Source organism: Mandrillus leucophaeus, unplaced genomic scaffold (assembly GCF_000951045.1).
Source record: "Mandrillus leucophaeus isolate KB7577 unplaced genomic scaffold, Mleu.le_1.0 Scaffold616, whole genome shotgun sequence".
In the NCBI taxonomy this organism is placed as follows: Eukaryota; Metazoa; Chordata; class Mammalia; order Primates; family Cercopithecidae; genus Mandrillus; species Mandrillus leucophaeus.
Window position 1 is genome coordinate 324,946 of NW_012106653.1, and position 23,100 is coordinate 348,045.

Here is a 23,100-nt window from a genome sequence, read left to right on the forward strand (position 1 = left end):
AGGAAGGGAGGGAGAGAGGAGCAAAGGCAGGAAGTGAGAGGGAGCCACTGCTCCTAGCAACTCACTAACCTGTGCGGTGTCACAGGGCTCCTGCTTCGCGGAAGACTGTGACCTGCTTCCAAGGTGATTCAGAGCCTGCTCCTGACTGCGGACCCCATGGAGTGGTTCCCACTACAATGAGCCGGGCTTTTCTTGGCACATGAGGCTTATACAGACCACTTCTCAACTGATCCACTTGTGAGAAGAGCCAGACTTTTCTGGCAGTCGTGGCCAGAAAGCAGCATCATATGTACAGCTGAGGAGGGCTACAAGAGCCAGCTTTCCCCAGCTGGCAGGACTCCTGGACACAGCTTCCCCAGCCAGCCTCCCTGCAGGATGAAGATGCTACCAGTTCCTATACCCGTCCTGCACACAGGGAGGTGTTGCGGTGAATAGGGAGCCGGGTGCGGTGGGGGAACAATTTTCCTTGTCAATGAACTTTCAAGAATGGAAAGTTTCTCTTGGCTTAAGAAAGCCAAAACAGTTGCCTTATAAAACAAGCAGCAATCCTTCATTCATAAGCATACTGGGTACAGATGACAACTAAGACCTCTTGGATTCTAGAGTTGTCTACTGTCGGGTATTGTGTAGTAATATCTAATCGTGGTTTTAACTTGCATTTCCCTAATGAACAAAGGTGTTGGGCAGCTTTTCATGTGCTTATTTGCCATTCATATATCCTCCCTGAAGAAGTGTCTGGTTAAGTCTTTGGCCATTTCTTTTGCCTTTTAATATAATTTTAGAAAATAAACTTTATTTTTTAGAACAGTTTTGATTTGTAAGAAATTTGCAAATATTATAGAGTCTCCCTACATCATGTATGCAGTTTCCCCTGTGATTAACATCTTGCATAAAAAATATGGTACGTTTGCTCCAATTAACGAAGCAATATTGATGCATCATTATTAACTAAAGTCTACACTTAATTCAGATTTCCTTTCTTTTAACCTGATGTCCTTTTTCTGTGGCAGCATCCCATCCAGGATACCACAGTACATTTAGTCATCATGCCTCCTTAGGCCTCTTGGCTGTGACAGTTACTCAGACTTCCCTGTTTTTTTGATGACTGTAATAATTTTAAGATGTACTGGTCAGGCATTTTATAGAACATCCCTGAATTGAAATTTGTTTCATGTTTTTCTAATTAAATATTAGACTGAGATTGTAGGTTTGGGGGAGGAAGGCCACAGAGGAAAAATGCCATTCCCATCATATCTTACCAAGAGTATCTTCTATCAACTGTTGATATTGGCCTCGATCATCTGGCTCAGGTGGTGTGTGTCAGGCTTCACCACTGTAAAGTTATCCTTCCCCCTTTTCATAGTGCACTCTTTGGAAGGAAGTCATTATGCACAACCTACACTCAAGGAGTGGGTAGTTCTGCTCCCTCTTCTTGAGGGCGGACTTATATAAACTTCATGGAATTCTTCTGCTTTTGCTGATTTTTCAACTGAATGTGTTTATTTACTCTTGAGTCTTAAGAGTTCTTTATATGCTCGGCAGACAAGTCCTTCATCAGATATATGAATTGCAAACATTTACTTTTCGACCACAGTTTGTCTTTTTATTTTCTTAACAGTATTTTTGTAAGACAACAGTTACACATTTTTACTCAGTTCCAAATTATTCATTTTCTGTCTTCTGGATAGGCAGAAAGCTGGGGTCTAGTCACAACTCTGCTGCAACTGCACCCACATTCAGGGCTAAGCAAGAGGGCAGAGAGAAGGTAGGTCTTCCATACCCTTTTGGGATTACAGATCCTTGAATTACAATGGAAGGGTCCTCCCCCTCAGGGTTTTAGGGACCTGCAGACTAGACTCCTGTTGTGGCTGCTGCAGTGGAACTGTCTGGGAGTTCAGGCAAAGAATTGAGAGGAAACAATTCCACTGGTTGTCCCTTTTGCATGTCTTGAGTTAGACCTAGAGGGCTTCTCCTGGCATTCTCTCTGTCCTTACTCAAGGTCCCCTTCCAGCCTTTGGGTTGCCTTGATTCCACGCTGTGAAATTCCATAGGAAAATGAGAAACCACCATAGTGGTACCTCAGGTTCTGGTCTTGTTCCCCAATTGGCCTGCTATTATTTATTTTTTCAGAGTACTCCGGTAGTGATTCCATGCATTCTATCCAAGCTTGATAGCTCCAGTTCAGAGTGGGCTTGATGAGACTTAAGGAAGTTCCAGGCCAAGCTCTTGCCAGGAGCCAATCTGTCTTTGTGCTTTCCCAGGGAGACTCTGTTCTCAGGCTCCACATGGGCAGTACCTGAACTGCAGGCTCCTCCCCTCACCCAACAGGTGCAATGCTGCAGGACTCCAGATCCCAGTTCTCACAGATGCAAATAAGCAGAAAATCACCAAGAACATCTTGCTTAATGTACGTTCTGTTGGATGACTAGAGAGGAAAAATCTTAGGAAGAGTTTCTAAGGCTAAATTTTGATTGGCTAGTGACTAATCCTCCCTTTTATCCATATCTAGGATTAATTTCTTCTAAATCATGATTGCTATTCTGCAGTGGTTTAGTGGAAAGAGTTTGGGGATTGTAATAAAAGGTTTGATTCTGAAGAAGTGTCTGGTCAAGTCTTTTGCCATTTCTTTTGCCTTTTAATGTAATTTTAGAACACTTATTAACTATGAAGGCAAGTCCATCAAGCTCATGGAGCCTGCTTTCTCAAACTTAAAATGGGATAACCTACTGCACATAGTTGATATGAGGGTCAAATAAAAGCTGTTTGCAACTGACAAGCTTCTCAGTTGGTTACATCCTCTTCTTCCAGGTTCCTATAGCATTCAGTACTTCCCAGTGTGTAATTCTCAACCCAACTGCAACTACTTTTTCAATGACTCTTCTGGACTAGACTCATAAGATCCTTGAACAAGGAAGACACTGTGCTTGCCTGATTCACTACTAGATTGCCAGGCATAAGACTTCCTAAATAAAAATGTGTTCAATTATGCTATTATAAAACTGATGTTGCTAAAATGATCATTATGATGTTATGTCACATGTTTAATATCATATTGTGGTATCAACACAAACTCATTAGTAAGCAGAACTAAAGACTTTAAGTCAAAAGAAAAAATGAATGAATGAAAATTAATGTTTTGAAGAAAACATGGATTTTTACCACCACTCCTACCAACAAAAATCTATTCAACTCTATTCAAAGATTTAGGTTTGCTATTCAGATACCTGTAAAAGAAGAAAATACAGTAGTCTTAAGAAGAATGAATCTTTCCTCACGTTGTCAGCTTGACACATTCAGGACAGAATCTCTCCTTCAGTGCTTAACATTTTGATTCACAGACTGAGGTCTCAGAAGCTAAAAAAATGGAAATATGTCATCTAAATGTCAGCACTGATTTTATGATATTCTAGAAGGAAGCAAACAGGAACACATGAGAGTTTAGGTGTCCTGTCTGAGAGTTCAGTGCACAGTGTCTTGGAGGAACCTGAGTAGAGTGTGTGTGGCATCTTGGAAGGATTAGAAATTGGAGTAATGATCATCCATCTTGGTAAAAAACCCTTAGTTTCTGTATTATTGACAGTTCTCCAGAGAGCAGACCAATGGGAAATATATCTATATTGATATATGTATATAAAATGAGGAATCAGCTCATGTGATTATGGAGGCTGAGAAATCCCACGACCTGCCATCTACAAGCTGGACTAGACTATAAGCTCCTTGAACAAGGCAGACTAGGAAAGCTGGTGGTGTACTTCCAGTATGAGCCCGAAGGCCTGAGAACTAGAGGAGCCAATGGTGTAACTCCCAGTCTGAGTGCAGTAGATGATCAGATGAGATGTCCCAGCTCCAGCAGTGACGGAGAAAAGAAGGACAAATTCCTTCCTCTGCTCCTTGTTCCATTCAGACCCTTGATAGGTCCACTCTCATTAAAGAGGACCATCTACTTTATGGAGTAAGTGCTAATCTCCAGAAACACCCTCACCAACACACCCAGAAATAATGTTGAACTAGACATCTGGGTACCTCTGATCCAGTCAAGGTGACCCATGAAATTAACTATCATAGATTCTATGGTAATAGCTGCAGAGTTCTATGATCATCTTTCATGGTAGCTTTATTTTACAGCCATTTTCACACTTGTCTATTTAACTAATCATGTTTCCCCTAAACCTATTCTTCCGCAATTTGTTCTTTTTCCTGGCAAATGATACCACCTGGCCATCCAAGCCTGAAAGTGGGGAGTTTACCCAGACTTCACCATTCATTTCTATCACACCCATATGCACTGGGCTACCCAATCCTTTGAATCCTGAATATTTCTTGCATCCATCTCCTTCTTTATGTTTCTACCAGGTACACTACAGGCCTCTCTCTGTCTGAATAAGACACTTAAAGTTGTTGAATGAAATATTTTCTCCTTCTTCCCTCCTGGCCTCCATTAGATTTCAAGCTTCTTGAGGGTAGGCAATATGTCTTTTTTTCATTTTGTTTGTGTATGTGCATATGTGTATATGTGTTCATGTGTGTACATGTGCATGCATGTATATGTAGGGGCTCAGATGGCAACCCAAAGAGTGCCAGGCACATAATAAGACTCACATGGGTATTCATTTAATTAAGTACTAAAATGTCTAAGTGGAAACATTACTAAGCTAGCTTTTCAATGCTGAATTTGGAATTCTGAAGTCAAAGGCAATTGCACAATGTATATTTTTAGGGGAACCAAGAAGTCCTGAGGCATCTCCTTATGACTTGCCTTGGTGCCAGGTCTTTACCTTAGTATAGTTACTTTGCTGAATGAAGGCAGGGTTTCCAGAATGTTCCTGTTAAAAAGAAGCAGTATAGGAAAGAGGCTAAACTTTTGGGTTCTGTTGTCAATAGACTTGAGTTTGAATTTCAGCTCTATCACTTTTAGCTATGAAATTATCAGTACATTTGTAATCTTTTAGTGTCTTCATCTATAACATTGTAATGAAATACTAATATCCATGCATAAGAATGTTTTACAAATTAAATAGGATAATGTATATAGAGTGGTCTGTTTCCTCCATAGGAAGAGGGATGAGCTATGTGATTGTGGTGAGTCTGGCTTGCAGTGGGCCATGGCTTCCAGAGGTAGGGCTGCTACACTGAAATGTAGGGAACCTAAGTCTCCATCTCTTGTCTGTCTGTCTCTGTCTCCTGCCTTCTACCTGCATCCCTTGAAGCTGAATATCCTTTCTTCCTTAGCTTCTTGCTACCAAGTGATAGTCTCAAGTCAGGGCCTGACCTCTGATATAGGGAGGGCAGCCTACTTAAGTTTCTCCAGGAGTAACTGGAGATAGATTGAATAAGGATCGGACCAAGCTCTTCCACTTCTCCAGTGCAATTTTACAAGCAGAAACGTGATATCATATCTTGATTTCACTTGTTTCCTGGCTGAAACTAGAGAGAAGGATAAGTGAGTGACTGATAAAATTTGATTTTTATAAATGTTAGTCAATATTGTTGTTGATAAGGTGGTTATTGTCCCTGTATGAGTAGGACAGTACACATAGCCATTAATGCGCATGTATTCAGAAAACAAAAAACAAAAACTGTTGATGGGACTAATTATGGAGGAAAACCTTAAGCACATGGTGCATTGGTTGGAAGGGGCATCTGTGAGCAAACTAAAGTAAAATCCAGTAAAGAAACCCAGAAGACAAAGTTAATGTGCTGTAATGACCTTACTAAGGCCTGAAGTTCCTCCGGAGACCTTGAAAAATAAATAACTCACAGAAACAAGTATTCCCAATGAGTTCAGTGATGCAAACATTAATTATTCCTTAGACTGCTAAGTTTGACATACAAAGGACCAATCGAATACATTGCTGATGAAGGAGAAGGAGGTCTAACCACTATGGAAAACAACTTGAAATTCAATTGTGCAGGTGAGCATAAGCGTAACTCATAACCCAGTTATGGAATTCCTGGGTATAAGAGAAACACTCATTTATAAGCACTGAGATAACAGCTTGAGATAAGTGACTGGAAGCAACACAAATGTCCACTGCTGGGAGAACAGGTAAATTGTGACATCCATATAAGATAATGCTATACCATAGGAAAAAATGAATGAAGTTCAGTGACGTGTAACGAAACAGTTGAATATTTGACACATAATATTGCGGGGGAAAGCAGGTCACAGAAGGTTATATACAGTTGTGACTATGTAGAGTTACTATGACACTATGTATGATGTCACTTTTTATAATGCTCAACAAGAAGCACAGCTAAGGAGTATGTAGTTGAAGGCTGTAAATATAGATGGTAAAACCTTTGATAAACACAAAATTCACTCTAGTGGACCTCTGTGAGTGTGGGGAGGCAGGGAAGGGGCACATAGATATTACTAATATTCTACACCTTCATTTGTGTGGTTGGTTCATAGGTATTTAATTTATTATTATGTTTTAAACATGGATATATATATATTACTTTTTTGTATATGCCAAATATTACATAGTAAAAAAATCTTTTAAAGCAATATCATGGTTTTTTGGGTGTAAAACGTTACCTCTCTTTTCTGAACAATTATAGGCAATAATAAATAGGTTGGCTTATAAATATTTATATTTATGTTTATTTTATTTTATTTATTTATTTTTTAATTATACTTTAAGTTCTAGTGTACATGTGCACAACGTGCAGGTTTGTTACATATTATACATGTGCCATGTTGGTGTGCTGCACCCATTAACTCGTCATTTACATTAGATATATCTCCTAATGCTATTCCTCCCTGCTACCCCCAGCCCATGACAGGCCTCGGTGTGTGATGTTCCCCTTCCTGTGTCCAAGTGTTCTCATAGTTCAATTCCCACCTATGAGTGAGAACATGTGGTGTTTGGTTTTTTGTCCTTGCGATAGTTTGCTGAGAATGATGGCTTCCAGCTTCATCCATGTCCCTACAAAGGACATGAACTCTTCCTTTTTTATGGCTGCATAGTATTCCATGGAGTATATGTGCCACATTTTCTTAATTCAGCCTATCATTGATGGACATTTGGGTTGGTTCCAAGTCTTTGCTATTGTGAATAGTGCCACAATAAACATACGTGTGCATATGTCTTTATAGCAGCATGATTTATAATCCTTTGGGTATATTCCCAGTAATGGGATGGCTGAGTCAAATGGTATTTCTAGTTCTAGATCCTTGAGGAATCACCACACTATCTTCCACAATGGTTGAACTAGTTTACAGTCCCACCAACAGTGTAAAAGTGTTCCTATTTCTCCACATCCTCTCCAGCACCTGTTGTTTCCTGACTTTTTAATGATTGCCATTCTAACTGGTGTGAGATGGTATCTTATTGTGGTTTTGATTTGCATTTCTCTGATGGCCAGTGAATATTTATGTTTAAAAATAGTTTCTGCTTCCTTTGCTGAGATGAGGCAAAGGACATTATCTATAGAGTCCATAAAAATACAATGATCATTCCTGATCATAAAACATATTCACCAGCTAAAAATCATTTTTTTCAAACTCTTAGAGAAAATGACTGGTCAGGCCACTCACAGTGGGTCACTCTTGGAATGTCTTGCTGAGGTGGGAGGACCGCTTGAGCTCAGGAGCTTGAGACCAGCCTGGAAAACATAGTGAGACTGAGACCTCGTCTCTTCTAAAAGGAAAAAAAAGTTAGCGGAACATGGTGGCATGTGGCTATAGTCCCAGCTACTTGGGAGGGTAAGGCGTGAAGACCAACTGAGCCCAGGAGTTGGAGGCTGCAGTGAGCTGTGATCATGACACTCACTCTGGCCTGGGCAACAGAGTGAGACCGGGTCTTAAAAAATAAATAAATAAGTAAATAAAATGAAAACGAAAATGATTGGTCAGAATAGAATCTATGAGTGGACTAGAAAAAACGTTGAATGATTTTAGGTTCTGGAGTACTATACACATTATGTACAACAGAAAAAAACATTATGGGGAAGGGTGTTGGGAGGTGTTGGTCAAAGGGTACAAAATTTCAGTTATACTGGAGGAATAAGTTGAAAACATCTACTGAATAATATGGTGACTGGTTAACAACAATGTATCGTGTTTCAAAAATTGCTAAGAGAAGAGATTTTTAAGTGTTCTCACTGCAAAAAAAATGGTAAGTATGTTAGGTAATACATATGTTAATTAGCTTCATTGAGCCATTTCATAATGTATACATATTTCAAAACATCATGTACACAATAAGTATATAATATTCTTGTCACTTGATAAAAACAAATAAGAAACATTAAATTATAAACATAAAATTTAAAAAATCAGAGATTTTTAAAAAGAATAAACCCTTATAATAAAATTCCATGTTATATGTCTTTAGCTTCTAATTTCTAAAAACAAAACAAAACAAAACAAAACAAAAAAACCCAAAGTGAGTTGAGTACTCTGTAAATTCAGTAGGATTGGAAAAATTTATTTACTTAACCTGATCTTTCTTCTCTAAGACCCTTCCCCTCAAAGCACTGAATGCTTACAGATCTTTGAAATAAAAATAGCATGAGATTTATCATGACAAAATTCAATATTATAAAATGAATCAATGACAGTTTACTCCTCTAATGGATTTGGTGTGCAATCATCCAGAACAGGGAAAGGTTGGGAGGTCTGTTGAAACTTATCTGATAGAACAAGGCTGAATGACATAAAGTCCTCTTAGAGGCTACATTTACTTCAGTAAGTGTCTTCATAAGAAAAAAAAATACTTTACGTTTTTCAACTCAATGAGACTTGAACCAATGAGGAAATTAACATGCAGGATGTTCAAAGAAGTTATGACAATAAAAATTAAATTCATGTTAAATTAAGATAATCCATGTCCACTTTTAAATTATATTGTTTCTTTCTTCTAATCATCTTATTTACTCCTTCTTTGCTTTTTTTATTATCTTACTATCTGTGGGTACCACCCTGTTTTCATTCCAATTTCACACTTGACCAAAGAGCAGGGGAGCTGAACAAAGCTGTTGATATGTAAATAGCAGTTTTGAAGACAGAAGCACCAGATTGTTCCTAAACAGAAGAAAAACTGCAGTTGCTTTATATTTGACTGAGTGGAAAAAAAGGTGTCAACATATAATTTCAATTGCTCTCTAAAATAAAAAGTGTATCATCTAGGTTTGAACTTTGTACTAAGCATGACAATATTATGGTAAGTTGACAATTATCTTGTTCATTACCTTTGCTTTTAGAAATAATTATAGTATTCTTTCAGAAATATATTTTCTTACTGTAGTTTCAGATTTTGGATTTGCAAAGTCAAAGGGTTTTGTTGATACAGAACCTACAGAATCTCTAATTCAGGAAATAAATTAGGGTTCTTTGTTTCTTTACTTCTCTAATAAACTTGCTTTCACTTTACTCTATGGACTCGCCTCAAATTCTTTCTTGTGAGAGATCCAAGAACCCTCCCTTGGGGGTCTGGATCGGGATCCCTTTCCAGTAACACTTTGAGATTTGAGACCTTGCTGACCTGGAAGGACTGACCCTTGAGGGACTGCCCCTGCCAGAGACAGTACACAACTTGTCTTGGAGTTTGCCTTTCATGTACAAACCAACCAGTCAGAGCCCATACCCCCAACTACCTCCTCTATGGAGCTCAAGCTCTTATGATCTGGGCCAGTCACTATCCATCTGCCCTAATCACCACAGGGCCAGGCACCATGCAACTAGGGACAGCTCCTCTGTCCCAGAGCCTGCTGAAATTATTCAAACTAGCCAGTACTAAACCTGTTTGCCCTGCCTTGCCCGTTCCTTTGGCAGAAACCATAACAATGGCTTGATCCTGCTCCTTTTTCTTTCCTCTCCCTCTGCTTCCTGACACATTCCCTTTGTGGTGGTGGAATGTGTGTCATGTCTCCTATTTCTAGGGATCTGTGAGTATAAAAAAACCTCTTACATGACAATCATTTCCGCTTCGGTGTGTCTTTCTACATCTCAATAAACAAATCCCAGGTACCCTTTTAAAACACCCCACTAAACCCATTAAGATGACATTAGATTTCCTCAGGAATTCTGATCAGAAAAACCTTCACTTGGAATGAACTGGAATAGTGAGAAGGGGTATTAAACTGAGGCGCCAGGACAATAAAATTTAGTTTGAAGAAAATCTAGTTTTCTGGATGGTTGGTCTATGCACTGCTTGGAAACATTTGGGTGATTCAATTTTGTGGCTCTCCATCTGAAATTAGCCGTCATGTGGCCATCATCTCCCACAGAGTTCTTCAGGTCAGTGCAGGCCCAGCAATCACAGAAAGATATATTACACCTGTTCAAAGAGCAGTGCAATCATTTTGAGGCTGTACCTTACAGCTGTCACACATGTCGGGAAGCAGAGAAGGCAGAGTTTCTGTGCATCGCTCAAGGTCATCTGGAAAACCAGTAGATGAGGCCACACGTCTCCCAGACTATTAGGCAGTCAGATATGAAATTATCCGCATGATCTCCCCATTGAGTCACCCAGGTTTGTTTTATGCTTGTTTGTTGGTGTCTTTTCTTTAGTAGACAAAGACAATTTTAAAGAGTTGTCAGCAGCCTCTGGTTCTAATTGTTAAGGACATTGAGGTTCTATTTATGACCACTCTCAATTGAATAAAAGGACAAGCTAGGGTTGGGTTGCCTTTCTCTCACCACTTTTCATAATATTTATGTCATCTGCTCAATGTAACATTTGCCAGGCATAGGCAAATATCCCGCATGCACTTGGTAGAGGAGAGAGGTAGTAGAATCATGATGCTTGTCAGCTAGGGAAGAAGCACCCAGAAATGCTGCTTGGGAAAGGGGTGCTTAATGCCTATGATGAATAACACAAATCTGTACTACTTTATAATGATGCCTTAAATCCCACAGCTCTAGCCTGCCATGAAATTCAAGCAACAAGTACTGCTTCTGCAATACTCAAGCAACCTAAATTGTACTCAGGACTAGTACACAGAATAGATAATTGATTACAAATCTGATTTGAGAGTTTTAGTATGCAAGCAAAAATTTGACTGGCTTTTGTCTTTGGCTCTTGAGAGTTAGCCTCTAAACTCTTGAAATTTTCAGAGTGATAAGAGTGTCTTTGTTATTCATGTTGGGCCCCTGGGCCAGTGCCTGATAGTTTATGCAAATGAAGTGACTCAGGATGGGGCTGGCTATGCCAGAAAGACCAATCATGTGATTAAAGGGTGGGAGCTCCAAGTCAGGTGATGCCAACTCCACCTCTGGGGAGGGCAGCAGGGGCTGGAGATGGAGATCAACCTTCTGATCTCTTATCCAATCAGTCTTGCCTAGTTAATAAATCCCCAATAAAAACTCTGGACACTGAAGCCCAGGTTGAATGTCCATGGTTGGCAAATCTCTGCATACTGTCACATATCAATGTGCTGAGAGGGGAATGCATCCCTAAGACTGATGAAAGTTTCATGGTTGAAATCACCCTAGATTTTGCCCTGTGCATATATGTTCTAATTTGTATTTTTTCAATAAAACTATAATCACAAACACAGTGCTTCCAATGAGTTCTTTCTAGTAAATTATCAAACTTACAAGAGTAGTAGGAATGCCTGAATTTGTGGCCAGTTGGTCAGGAGTGAGCATGGCTCTGGGACTCTGAATTTGTGGATGGTGTCTGAAATGAGAACTGTCTTATGGAAGACTGTGCCCTTAACCCCTGGGTAACTAAGAGGACGCATGCCCTGAAAATATGCATGTTCATTTTCTCTTACATTTCTTCTCTCCTAACACTGTACATATTTTTAGGATGAAAACCTCCTTATTGCAGATTTATTGTATTAGTGCAGCTTTTCTACTGGCTAGGTTTCTTTCCCAAGGTGGGGTGGGTAGTTGGCACCAGTTCTCTCTGGATCAGGTAGGTAGAGGGATCCCAACATGCATATGTAATTCAGGAGGTGAAAGAGAGAGCTGCAGTAGCAGTGTGCTGGGTTATTTCTCCCTATGTCCTAAGTCTCTTTGGACCCTGTCAAGCAGGACCATGCAGCTCAGCGAAGCTGGCAGTGACCACAGCAGTGGAAGGACAAGACACACAGGATCCAGTGGGGCAGCCGATAAGCCCATTGCAAAGAGAATACATTTCAAACAACTTTCCTGGCCATGGGCCCTCAGGATCTGGCTTACCTCTATGGCTTTTTCCTGTCATTGTGCATTAGGCTCCAGCCACATCAGCCTTTTTACTACTGCTCAGCTATTCTCAGTTTGTTCTTGCTTCAGGTCCTTGGCACTTGTGTTTTCTCTCTGGGATACTCAGCCCTAAGCAATTCACATGGCAGCTCCTTCTCAGCATGGCCAGCTTAGCTCCAATATTACTTCCTTCCAGAGGTATCCAGAGGGAGTGGAAAGGCTCCCCACCTTTCCTCTATCTAGGCCCCATCGTGGAGCTACTTCCTAGCCCATTTCTTGGCTTATTTTCTTTAAAGGGCTTACTGCTACAGGTATTATATTATTCCTATATTTTGTTACAAATATATTTCTGTCTCCACCTCTCCCACACACATAACCCTAACATAAGCACTGTGATGACATGGGCTTTACAGCTACCTTGTTTACACTGTGTCTTTGGCTCATGGAATAGTAACTGGCAGTTATTACTGAATGAATGGTGGAATAGCATTCACCAAGTGCTGCACACTGTGGTGGGTGGTATGAGGCTTTTAGGAAATGCACAATACTCGTTTCTTCTCTTAAGGAACTGTGGAAACTGAGTCTCACACACATACAAAAGAGCGAACTGCAGTCATTTCTGTGGCTCCTTCTGCTCTCCACTAGGTCTCGTTCAAAGTCCTGCACTTGGTCTTCTCTTATTCCGGGATTTATGGATCTATCCTCTCCTAGATTTCAAATAGTATCCCTAAATCACTTTCAACAGTCTCAACAAAATAGATGAAAGGCCTGTTTCTTTTTTTATATTATTTTTAAGAGTTAATATTGTCTCTCTGGAAGCATAAAGCTCCCCATCCCGCCCAAAAAAGAAGAGTACAAAATCTGATAAAGAAGTTGGACAAAAATATATAGGAAAATAAGATTTAGGGCTCCCGAATTCACTAAAACTACATTATGAAATATAAGGCCGTCTTAACTACAGGAAAAAGACTTATGGAGCAATTATTTTCTCATATTTTTCTAAGGGCAAAGTTTTAGTAGGATTTTATCTGATGTGATTGGCATATTTTAAAGTATAGTCAAATCTGTATAATAATATGTGAAACTTACAGGAAATGTGATAGTATATATACAATATGTCATAATTTCACTGCCGTGTTAAAGACAGAAAAAATACCATTGGTTGGTTGCCTGTCTCAGAAGAAAAAATACAGAAAGCAAATAATTTAAATGAGTTACAATTTATCCAATTTAGAATCAAATAAAAATGCCATGGGCTTGGCGCCAAGGATTATTCTTGGATTGGAATTTGTTCAACACCCTAAATTTAACCAGCTGCGATCCCTTTTAAACTGCCATCCAATACAGTCTTTTGAAATAAAGAATGTGCTTTTAAAGGGAAATTGGCATTCCAGCTGAATATTTATTCTCTAGATAAACACATGCAGCCTTTTGCAACACACTCAACGTATACTAGGGAAGGTACAGGTCACAGTTAGAGACGATGCACACAAGTAGTCACATGTTTTCTCTCTGGGTCTTAACTGCCTAGAATATTGCCACATTTATAACTCAGTTATGGACAGGCAACTTCAGTGTCTAATATTTCATAAGGAATTGTCTTAATGTTCCTTAAAGTCATAATATACTACAGCTAGAAAAGATCTTTCAGAATGTTTAGCTGCAATTCAAGCTCCTCATTTTATATATGAACAGGCTGAGGCCATCATTCTAATACCAATAAGTGACATATCCATGGTCTCACCTGGAGCCCATGTCCTCTTTCTTTTATTTATGGACGTAGACTACACTTCATTAAAAATAAAATATGACTAAGCGTCATCATCTGCCTGAAAGGTGCTCATGACTGAGTGAGATATAGCCCATACCATGTTTCTAGTCCTGGGAACATATGGTCAGAGCTGGTATAGATTCCACCCCAACCCCAATGGCAACATTTATAAATGCTGTTAAAGTGTAGCTATAATTTTTTAAAAATACAGAGCCAAGTCTGAAAGAAGAATTTATCGTCAGACGTCATGAGTAAAGTCATAGGCTGACTGCAGGATCCTGTGCATTGGCTGTGGCCCTCTCTGCCAAGGATGGGAGATGTGAGATGTGAGTGGAAGCTGGGATGAAGAATGCTGCGGAAAGCCAGATCCCTGCAGAAAATGCCCCTTCCACGCACAGGAGGACAGGAAACGTTCTTCCAATACAAGTACCTAAGGGGATGAGGATGTTGATCACCACGTTATTTGTGGTGTGGGAAGTTAGAGGCCACCTGGATGCCCATCGCTGGTATGAGGGATCAGCCAGCCAGAGAGGCAGCAGGCCAGCGTATTCTGTCTGTGGCTCTGAAATGTGGTGAAGTGGGAGGTGTCTCCAGTGATAAATAGAAATCCCAAGGCTGCACCAGCCATGGGTGTAAAGTCTTAATTTATACCACCCTTATGGTGTTAGGAATCCTAAGCAAAGACAACCCCTACCTAGTTAAACTGTTTTTCAAGTGAGAAAGCAATATTATAAACATGTTCAGAAAAAGACTACACGAATTTTTACAGACCTGTGCTGAATTACTAAATAATGTACTTCAAGAAAGGGAAACTTGTACTCAGAAGGAAAGAATGGGATTTGAAGATCAATGGTGAACAAACACAGTTTTAAACTATGGCAAAATCTAAAGAAGCCTTAACTGAAACCATAACAACAATAAAATGTAAAAACAGGGTAGCAATTTGAAATCTAAGCACATGTTGGTTGATGGGCATTTAGGCTGGTTCCATATTTTTGCAATTGCAAATTGTTCTGCTATAAACATGCATGTGCAAGTGTCTTTTTCATATAATGACTTCTTTTCCTCTAGGTAGATACCCAATGGTGGGATTGCTGGATCAAATGGTAGTTCTACTTTCAGTTCTTTAAGGAATCTCCATACCATTTTCCATAGTGGTTGTACTAGTTTGCATTCCCACGAGCAGTGTAGAAAGTGTTCCCTTTTCACCACATCCATACCAACATCTATTATTTTTTGATTTTTAGATTATGGCCATTTTTTCAGGAGTAAGGTGGTATGGCATTGTGGTGTAATACTACTCAGCCATAAAAAAGAACAAAATAATGGCATTTGCAGCAACCTGGATGGAATTGGAGACCATTATTCTAATTGAAGTAAGTCAGGAATGGAAAACCAAACATCATATGTTCTCACTTACAAGTGGAAGCTAAGATATGAGGATGCAAAGGGATAAAAATGATACAATGGACTTTGAGACATGGGAGAAGAGCGAGGGGGAAAAAGAGAGATAAAAGACTACACACTGGGTGCAGTGTACATTGCTCGGGTGATGAGTGCACCAAAATCTTAGAAATCACACCTAAAGAACTTATCCATGCAACCGAACATTACCTGTTCCCTCAAATCTATTGAAATAATAATAATAATAATAATAAAAGAATTATATGCACGGATAAGAGCATCACTAATTCTACCTGGGGGAGTAAAGAAATAGTTGATTTTGAACTGAGTATCAAAGGTTGAGTAAGAACTTAGCAGGTAACAGGGGGCAGAAGGAGGTTTTCAAAAGTGAGGCTCCTAATACAAAGGTACATGGAACATTCTAGAAACTGCAGGTAGTTCACAAGCCAGGTGTTGTTCATGGGGAAGTGGCAGAATACAAGGCTGGAAGGCAGGCTCCAAATCTAGTCTTTGGAGCAGGTCTCCAAATCTGATTCCTTTCAACTCAATGTCATCAGAATCAGCTTCTATGAAATGTCAGATTACAATAAAAAAGGGAGATATAGGAAACACATGAAATTAAAACATAATAGAAAGAGAAAATTCTTTCCATTTTAGTAATAAACAGTATTTCGGTATTTCAGTTCACAGTTTGAAAATGGATCTGAAAAGTGAGCATGTCTTGAGAATAGAGAAATACAGATAATACAGATTACAAACAGTGAGGGATCTAAGACATCAATTAAAATAGCCAAAGTTACAATATGCAGGATACAGTAACCCATGGAACAATTTATAATTCATTTTTCTCTTGCTGCAAATCTCTACCTCTCAATATTAACAAATAGTTAAGTCACATAAATTTCAAAATGCTTGATGATAGTTGGAAGAATTGACAAATATAAGATGTTGTGAGAAGAAAAGTCAGTATTTAGGATTTAAAGATAGGCTGAGGGATTTTCTTTGGCTGTAATTCAGACTGAAGCATTCAAAGGAGAGTTCAGGCCTGGAAGTACATTGTGAAAGTCAATATTGTATTTCTCCATCTGAGAAATGCTCTGCCCCTTCCTTTTGGCAGTCATTTGTTCATGGGCCTCTCATCTTTTCCCCATGAGAACTTGCTCTTTGGGAAGGGTTTTATAAGCCTATTCATATGAGATATGAATGACTACTATGGTTTAATAGGGTATCTTCCTCTGCCATATACACTTTCTAGTAGGGGACAGAGGCCTCAAATTTCTTATTGAAGAACTTGAAGCCTTAGCCAGTTACGTTGACAGGTGAATCTTGATTTGAGGCATTCCAAGAGCCCTAGTTCACATGGGTCCCTGGTTATATTCCCTAGCCATAAATCTTGTTCTGAATCCGTTTCAGGAATGGCTACCTCATTTTCTCTTCTGGGTCAGTGTCAATATGTCAATTAAAACAGTACCCGTTTGATATGACACAATTTCAAATATCATACAAATAATTGAACTTGATCTGAATTTAACTACCATTGAGTATTAGCCAGGCTCAAAGAATATCAATATCAACCAAATTTAGAAAGAAGAATATACAACACATAAGTTCACAAGCAAGTATTTTTTTTCTTAACAGACTCTGAAACTCTCAGATGAGTATTTACAAAATGTTATTCATTACGTGACTATAGTAGGCCCAAAGTATAGCTATCTAGAAGCAGTTGTACTGTTCCAATAAATCAATCAGCAAATATTCACTAAATGACTGTTTTGTGTACAGTATTGTACATGGCACAGTTTGATGTGGTTTCTCTTTTCTATTTAGTTGGAAAGTCAGAATTCCCATCAAACTATCAGAACAAAAAATAAAGGGGTGAACAATACGGTACTGATAGAACTGATGATTGAGTACCCTTTCTATTTCTTCCGAAGCTCCCTTTTATCTACAGGACAAAGTCCAAATCCTTTGCCATGTTTTAGCGAATCCTTTTTCTTGGCCTCTATTTATTTTTCCAGCCTCATCTTCTAGCACATTCTTCTATAAACTCAAAGCCCTAGCCCTACCAAACCATATGTAATTTTCCAGATTTATCATCTGTTTTTGCACCTCCAGACCATTCCTTCTGCTTGAAAAGGACTTCCACTCACTTTTGCTTAATTCCTACTTGTCCCTTTAAAAGTTTCCTCCTCTAAGAAGTTTTCTCTAATCCCTAAAAAGTTTTGTGTCCTCCAATTTGTTTCTATTGTATCTATGTCTTTAACCCTATACCAGCAATTTCACAAAGTATCGAAATGTCTAATTCCCCTATTACCACAGTTTTTAAAAAGTGAGGAAGGATCTGTACCTCATTTATATTTTTGTCCCCAGTGCCTAATGTGAAACCCCAGCACATAATAGGTGTTCAATAAATATTTATTAAATGAATCCCAGTTCTGGGGGTTGGGAGTTGAGAGGAGACATACGGTAGGCAGATTTTCTTCCAGAGGGCTGAAAGATTTGACTATAAAAGAAGAAACTTTGAGTGAGAACATAGTAGGTCAGAGTGATTATGGGGTGATATCTATGAAACCATATAGGATATAGGTGAGATAAACAGATACACTGAAACCCACAATATATCCTAAAGCCAGGACCTGTCACTTGTTACTTGAAAGGTAAATTCAAAGAGAAAGAAAAGAATCTTTCAATCCTAATAAATAGTATAGTTGGAATATGTAAATAACTTTTTAAAAAACCTATTAAATTTGATGTCAAAATGAAAACTACATCCTATGTCAAAAGTGTTCCCAGATGCCCCTATTGAAGAAAAACTCTGGCTAGAAGATAGATGTTACTTAATATGATAAAACTCTTTTTAACTTAATTCTTGGTTCAGTGTGTTATTATCTTGCCAGGGATGCTCAAACTTGACCCCCTGTGCCCTGGTACTGAGCCGCATTTTGCCAGAACAACCAAGTCGCAGCAACCAATTAATCTTAATCACCGCGTGCCAACTGGGAGCAGTTAGAGCAGGACAGCAAGGAGTGGAGTAGAGATGACTTGCTTTTCTCCCAGGGATTGGCAGAGGGCATAGAGGGCTTTATGTGGCTCCCCACATTAATTCATTGGCGTATCCAGTGACACATAGCCACGGCTGGCCCTGAAGGGTAGAAGCAAACACTGGAGAGAGCTGAGAAGGGGGAAACAAACTTGGGGCTGGCAGTTGCTATCTTGGAAGACAACTTAGACAACAGTCCTTTAAGCATCAGGAAACAATCCTAGAAGTCACTTTTGATAGAATGAGCACTCAAGTTATGATTTGGTGATCAATTCCCAGAGGGGCTTCCTGCCTACAGTCAGAGTTCAGGGTGAGTTAAAGGTCAGCACAAACTTCTAATAAAGGCAGAAAGAGACATGTTTGTAGTTCAGAAATTGTATGTAGCCATTTCCTCTAAAATGAGGGCTCTTAACCTTTCTTGAGGTGTCATGGAGCCTCTGAGAAGTTGGTGGACATTATGGATCATCTTCCTGGAGAAAATACACAATTCTTACACATAACAGAGCATTAGCTACCCAAACCCCATCTCTCAGAGAGCCCCTCAAGTTGAGAATTCTTTTAAAGAATCTCTGAAAACTATATTGGTTTAGAGTATGTCAATTTATGTAAAAGGGTATTTTTGGATATAAATAGTCTGGAAATTCTTGATTATACATGCATGGAGCAAGGCTGCAGTGGGTCTAGGGCCACCATTTTTAAAATGAGGAAAATCCTGCATCTCATTCGGATATTTTTTTAGTGGTACCTGATAGAGGTGTTTCTAAATTACAGTAGAAATGCCATCAAAACTAGGGAATCTGAAAAGCAAATATTAGGAGTTAAAAGCTCTGTAACCATGAAGAACTGAGTTTTGTGTATTCTTCTGAGGAGAAGGAACGCAGACTATTGTCTGTTCTTGAACCTACAGCAGGACGGTCTTCCTCAACTGTTGCCCCAGTCCACCCCATTGCCACGTCCAACTACTAGTTAGTACTAATAAATTTAGTGATCTTCCCATCTTACCACAGACGACTCAGTTTGCGACTCAATACCTCAATCATGATATCTTCCATGCTGTCATGAAGTTTGCAATTATAATAGTTGAAACTAAACATTGAATCTGGCTATGTACTAGAAAACATCACAGAAGGATCTACATTCTCTTTAAATACTACTATTGAGAATATTTATCTTCAACTAAATTGCATTAATGAACACTGCTAAGTAGGCATGTTTACAAGCTGTGAAGGTGTAACCTCGTCCCATAGTAACTCTGAATTGAAGCCAAGATTTTAATCAGGACAGGCTATGAATTTTGCCTATAAGGAGCATTTATTGCTTAATATAGTTGGCAAAATCTAGATATGATCAATCACAACTAATAGTCCTTAGTTGGAAGGCAAGTACATTGCTGTTTATTTGGTTCAGAAATTATTTGCAAACTAAACTATAATCCAAACTTATGTTAAAAAATCAGTTAGAACTATCATTAGACTCTTTCACAAAGCTTATTTTATGCTTAAATATCCTGAGAAAGAGTATTTTTTACTAACTGTAAATTTTCAGTCACCTTGGTTTCTTGTATGCCTAATAACACAAATAAAAACAACTATAACAAAAAAAGCAAAAAAAAAAAAACCCCAAAAACAAACAAACAAACAAACAAAAAATACCAACTTCATTTCAATGCTACACAACTGTAAAGCACAATTATGAATTATTTAGGTTAATATGTAACATATATAAATGTAAATACAAGGATAGAAAAATATTTATATATGTATTTTCTTTCAAGGAGCATATCTTCCAAGCAATCACCAGCACATTTACTATAGCAGGAATAATATTAAATTTCTCAGCAGTTGAGGTCCCTGGCAGTAGAGTTCTCCCAAAGAAATCTCTGACATCATTCCAAAATAACTAATCACATATTATGTTAACTTGGCTCAGTTTTTACCATTGTATTTACTTTTATTTCAAATTTCAGTTATAAACTTTAAGTTAATTTAGAATGCATTATCCTGGTATCTTGTTAGAGACTGAAGCGGGGGTGCTGAAAGAGTTGGCTGCAAGGTAGGAGATAACATACAGAATAGAAAGGCCAGCCTTGATAAAGTAGGAATGAGCTTCAGTGTCTGAATTTTTGCCGATTGTACTAGATGACACTACTACGCAATAAAGTTTGAGAATCACTGATCTAAACAATATCTTGTTACGTTATCACCTCAGCTGTTTTTGCATGGGAGACCTTTACCCGAGCTGAGTATCAAGATTGATGTACAGATTTCTTGTGGGAAATGGGAAATTATTGCCATTTTTTTGGTGAGATACATAATGACTTTTATGAGCAAAATAATATGTCTTTCTGGGAAATGATGTGATTCTAATCAAAGTACTTTTAAAAGCCTCAATACTTATCTATAGCAAAGCACAAGAAATAATCAAAAAAGTCATCCTGATGACCAATTCTTATTTGTACAAATTGTGTTAAAAAACGGAGCTTCACCCCTGGATGCCATTTAGAATTGTGAAGATGGTGGATTGGGGAGTCTGTGATTTAAATAGCTGGGGTGGTATAAAGTGACTATAATTTGACTATGAATCATGGTGATGCTCACAGGAAGATTGTGACAAGGAGACAAAGGGGCCCTGCTGTCCATTATAGACCACTGAATTGCCTTCAGATAAATGCATCTTGTCCTTTGAGTGGAAGCCACCTATCAAATTCCCCCCCACAGCCTGTTTTCTTCATAGTAATGAAAATGCACTTTGTACAGTACAAGCTGCCTAATTCTTTGGCACAGCCTGCATGGACCACCTGCCTGGCCCTGGTGGGGAAGAACAAGGGAGAAAAGAGTTCAGAGTTTTCTAAAATGGCTGACCTTTGTCTGAAGCTGTCGAAAATCTTCCCTGTTATTATGAGGTGCTCCATGCACCATGCAGCCAGGTAATCCCCTAGAGCATGCCTTCACTGACTGCCACTGATTTCCTCTTTCAAGAAGTAGTGTTCAGTCTACTTGATATTGAAGACATTCGGAGGCATGGCAGCGAGCCTCATTCAGCTTTCTTCTCCCAGGGAATACTCACCCATGGTTACCAGAGACACATCTGGCATCGTATTATGGATCCTGTAGTTCAGGCTCATAGTAGCATCCAGCTTCTTAAAAATACCTTTTTCAGTGTGTTAATACAGGTAGGAAAGATTTCAGACAATTCTTTAAAAAAATATTTAAAAGCACCAAATGACACAGATGTCCTCCCTTTATATCCGACAGTTTGTAACTTCATATACATGCTCTTTGGAAAGAGCTAGGGGATTCTAATTGAACCAGTCTCAGTGATAATAATGGGGACATGTTTTGAAATGGTTGAAATCAAAGTTTCATTATAAGAATAAAGACGATAGGCTGCTGGGATGTACTGATGTTGGCTCTTATTTTCACCAAAGCTGCCTGTATAGGTTGAGCCTAGGCTGACAATCTGAAGCACTTTTGAAATGGTAATGCTGTGTTTGTAGTCTTTACGGATAAAATACCCTTACACTGAATCTATGCTACAGTTGATAATGAGACTGCTTTTACATCTTAAAGGAGTATCTAATTACTAATCTAAATGTTTTGTATTCCAGATTGCAGATGATAAATACTCCATAAGCAATCTTCCAAATCAGCTCAGCAGTCTGGGAGAGGATCAAGGAGAGTCGCCTTTAAGAAAAAGCAGCATCTATAAAAAGAGCTGGATCAAAAGTAGACGCCCGATCACACACCCACTGTGGCTGGGCTGACAAAAATAGCCACTTGCACAGATTTAGTTCACTTCAATGTCAGGCTTCCCCCTCCAACCACCCTGTCTCCCTTCCCACCTCCAAGAATTCAGCGCTCATAGCAGGTGCCTTCAAGTCATCCACACCAAACGTGGGGCTACATCGAAAATGAGGGGCTACATCAGAAACTGCAGCTTGGGGTGATCAGCTCAGAACACTCCTCCTCCTTGCTGTCCTAGCGACTACCTTCCTGGAAAGGGATAGTTCTAGAGTGCCAACATGTAGTACATGTCTACAGGGTGCCGGGTACCATTCTGAATGCTTTTCAGGTACGACTTCATCGAGTCTACTGACAGTGCGATATCACAGTCATTATAATCCCTGCTTTACAGATGAGGAAATGATGACTCAGATAAATCACATATTCAAGGGCATATATTTAATTAGTGGTAGAGTAAACTCTGAACCCAGATCTGATTGCAGAACCCATGCTTTCAGCCATTATGTTAGGCTGCCTCCTGTTTGGTCAAGAATGGAAGACTCATTGCATGTTGAAAGTCCATCCTGGTTGAGGTGAGTATGCCAATTACCTACACTTTGTCTCACACATCAAAGCAAAAGTCAAAATTCTTGGGTCTAGTTGTCTCGTATTTTATTTTATTTTTACTTTTTTATTATTATTATACTTTAAGTTCTAGGGTACATGTGCACAACGTGCAGGTTTGTTACATATGTATACATGTGCCACGTTGGTGTGCTCCACCCATTAACTCGTCATTTACATTAGGTATATCTCCTAATGCTATCCCTCCCCTTTCCCCGCTCCCGACAATAGGCCCCATTGTGTGATGTTCCCCTTCCTGTGTCCAAGTGATCTCATTGTTCACTTCCCACCTATGAATGAGAACATGCAGTGTTTGGTTTTCTGTTCTTGTGATAGTTTGCTGAGAATGATGGTTTCCAGCTGCATCCATGTCCCTACAAAGGACACAAACTCTTCCTTTTTT

The 23,100-nt window shown here is 39.1% G+C and overlaps 1 protein-coding gene and 1 long non-coding RNA gene across 2 annotated transcripts in view; both read right to left on the minus strand.

Annotated features, from left to right (window-relative positions):
- KCNB2 (potassium channel, voltage gated Shab related subfamily B, member 2) overlaps positions 1-23,100 on the minus strand; it is a 393,327-nt gene that overhangs the window by 190,734 nt on the left and 179,493 nt on the right. The gene's annotated exons all lie outside the window — the stretch shown is intronic.
- LOC105553904 overlaps positions 4,488-23,100 on the minus strand; it is a 21,256-nt gene continuing 2,643 nt past the window's right edge. Inside the window, exons 2-3 of the long non-coding RNA XR_001008235.1 lie at positions 7,541-7,608; positions 4,488-6,075 (exon numbers count right to left, since the gene is read on the minus strand). This is a non-coding gene — a long non-coding RNA (uncharacterized LOC105553904). The remainder of the gene's footprint in view (positions 6,076-7,540; positions 7,609-23,100) is intronic.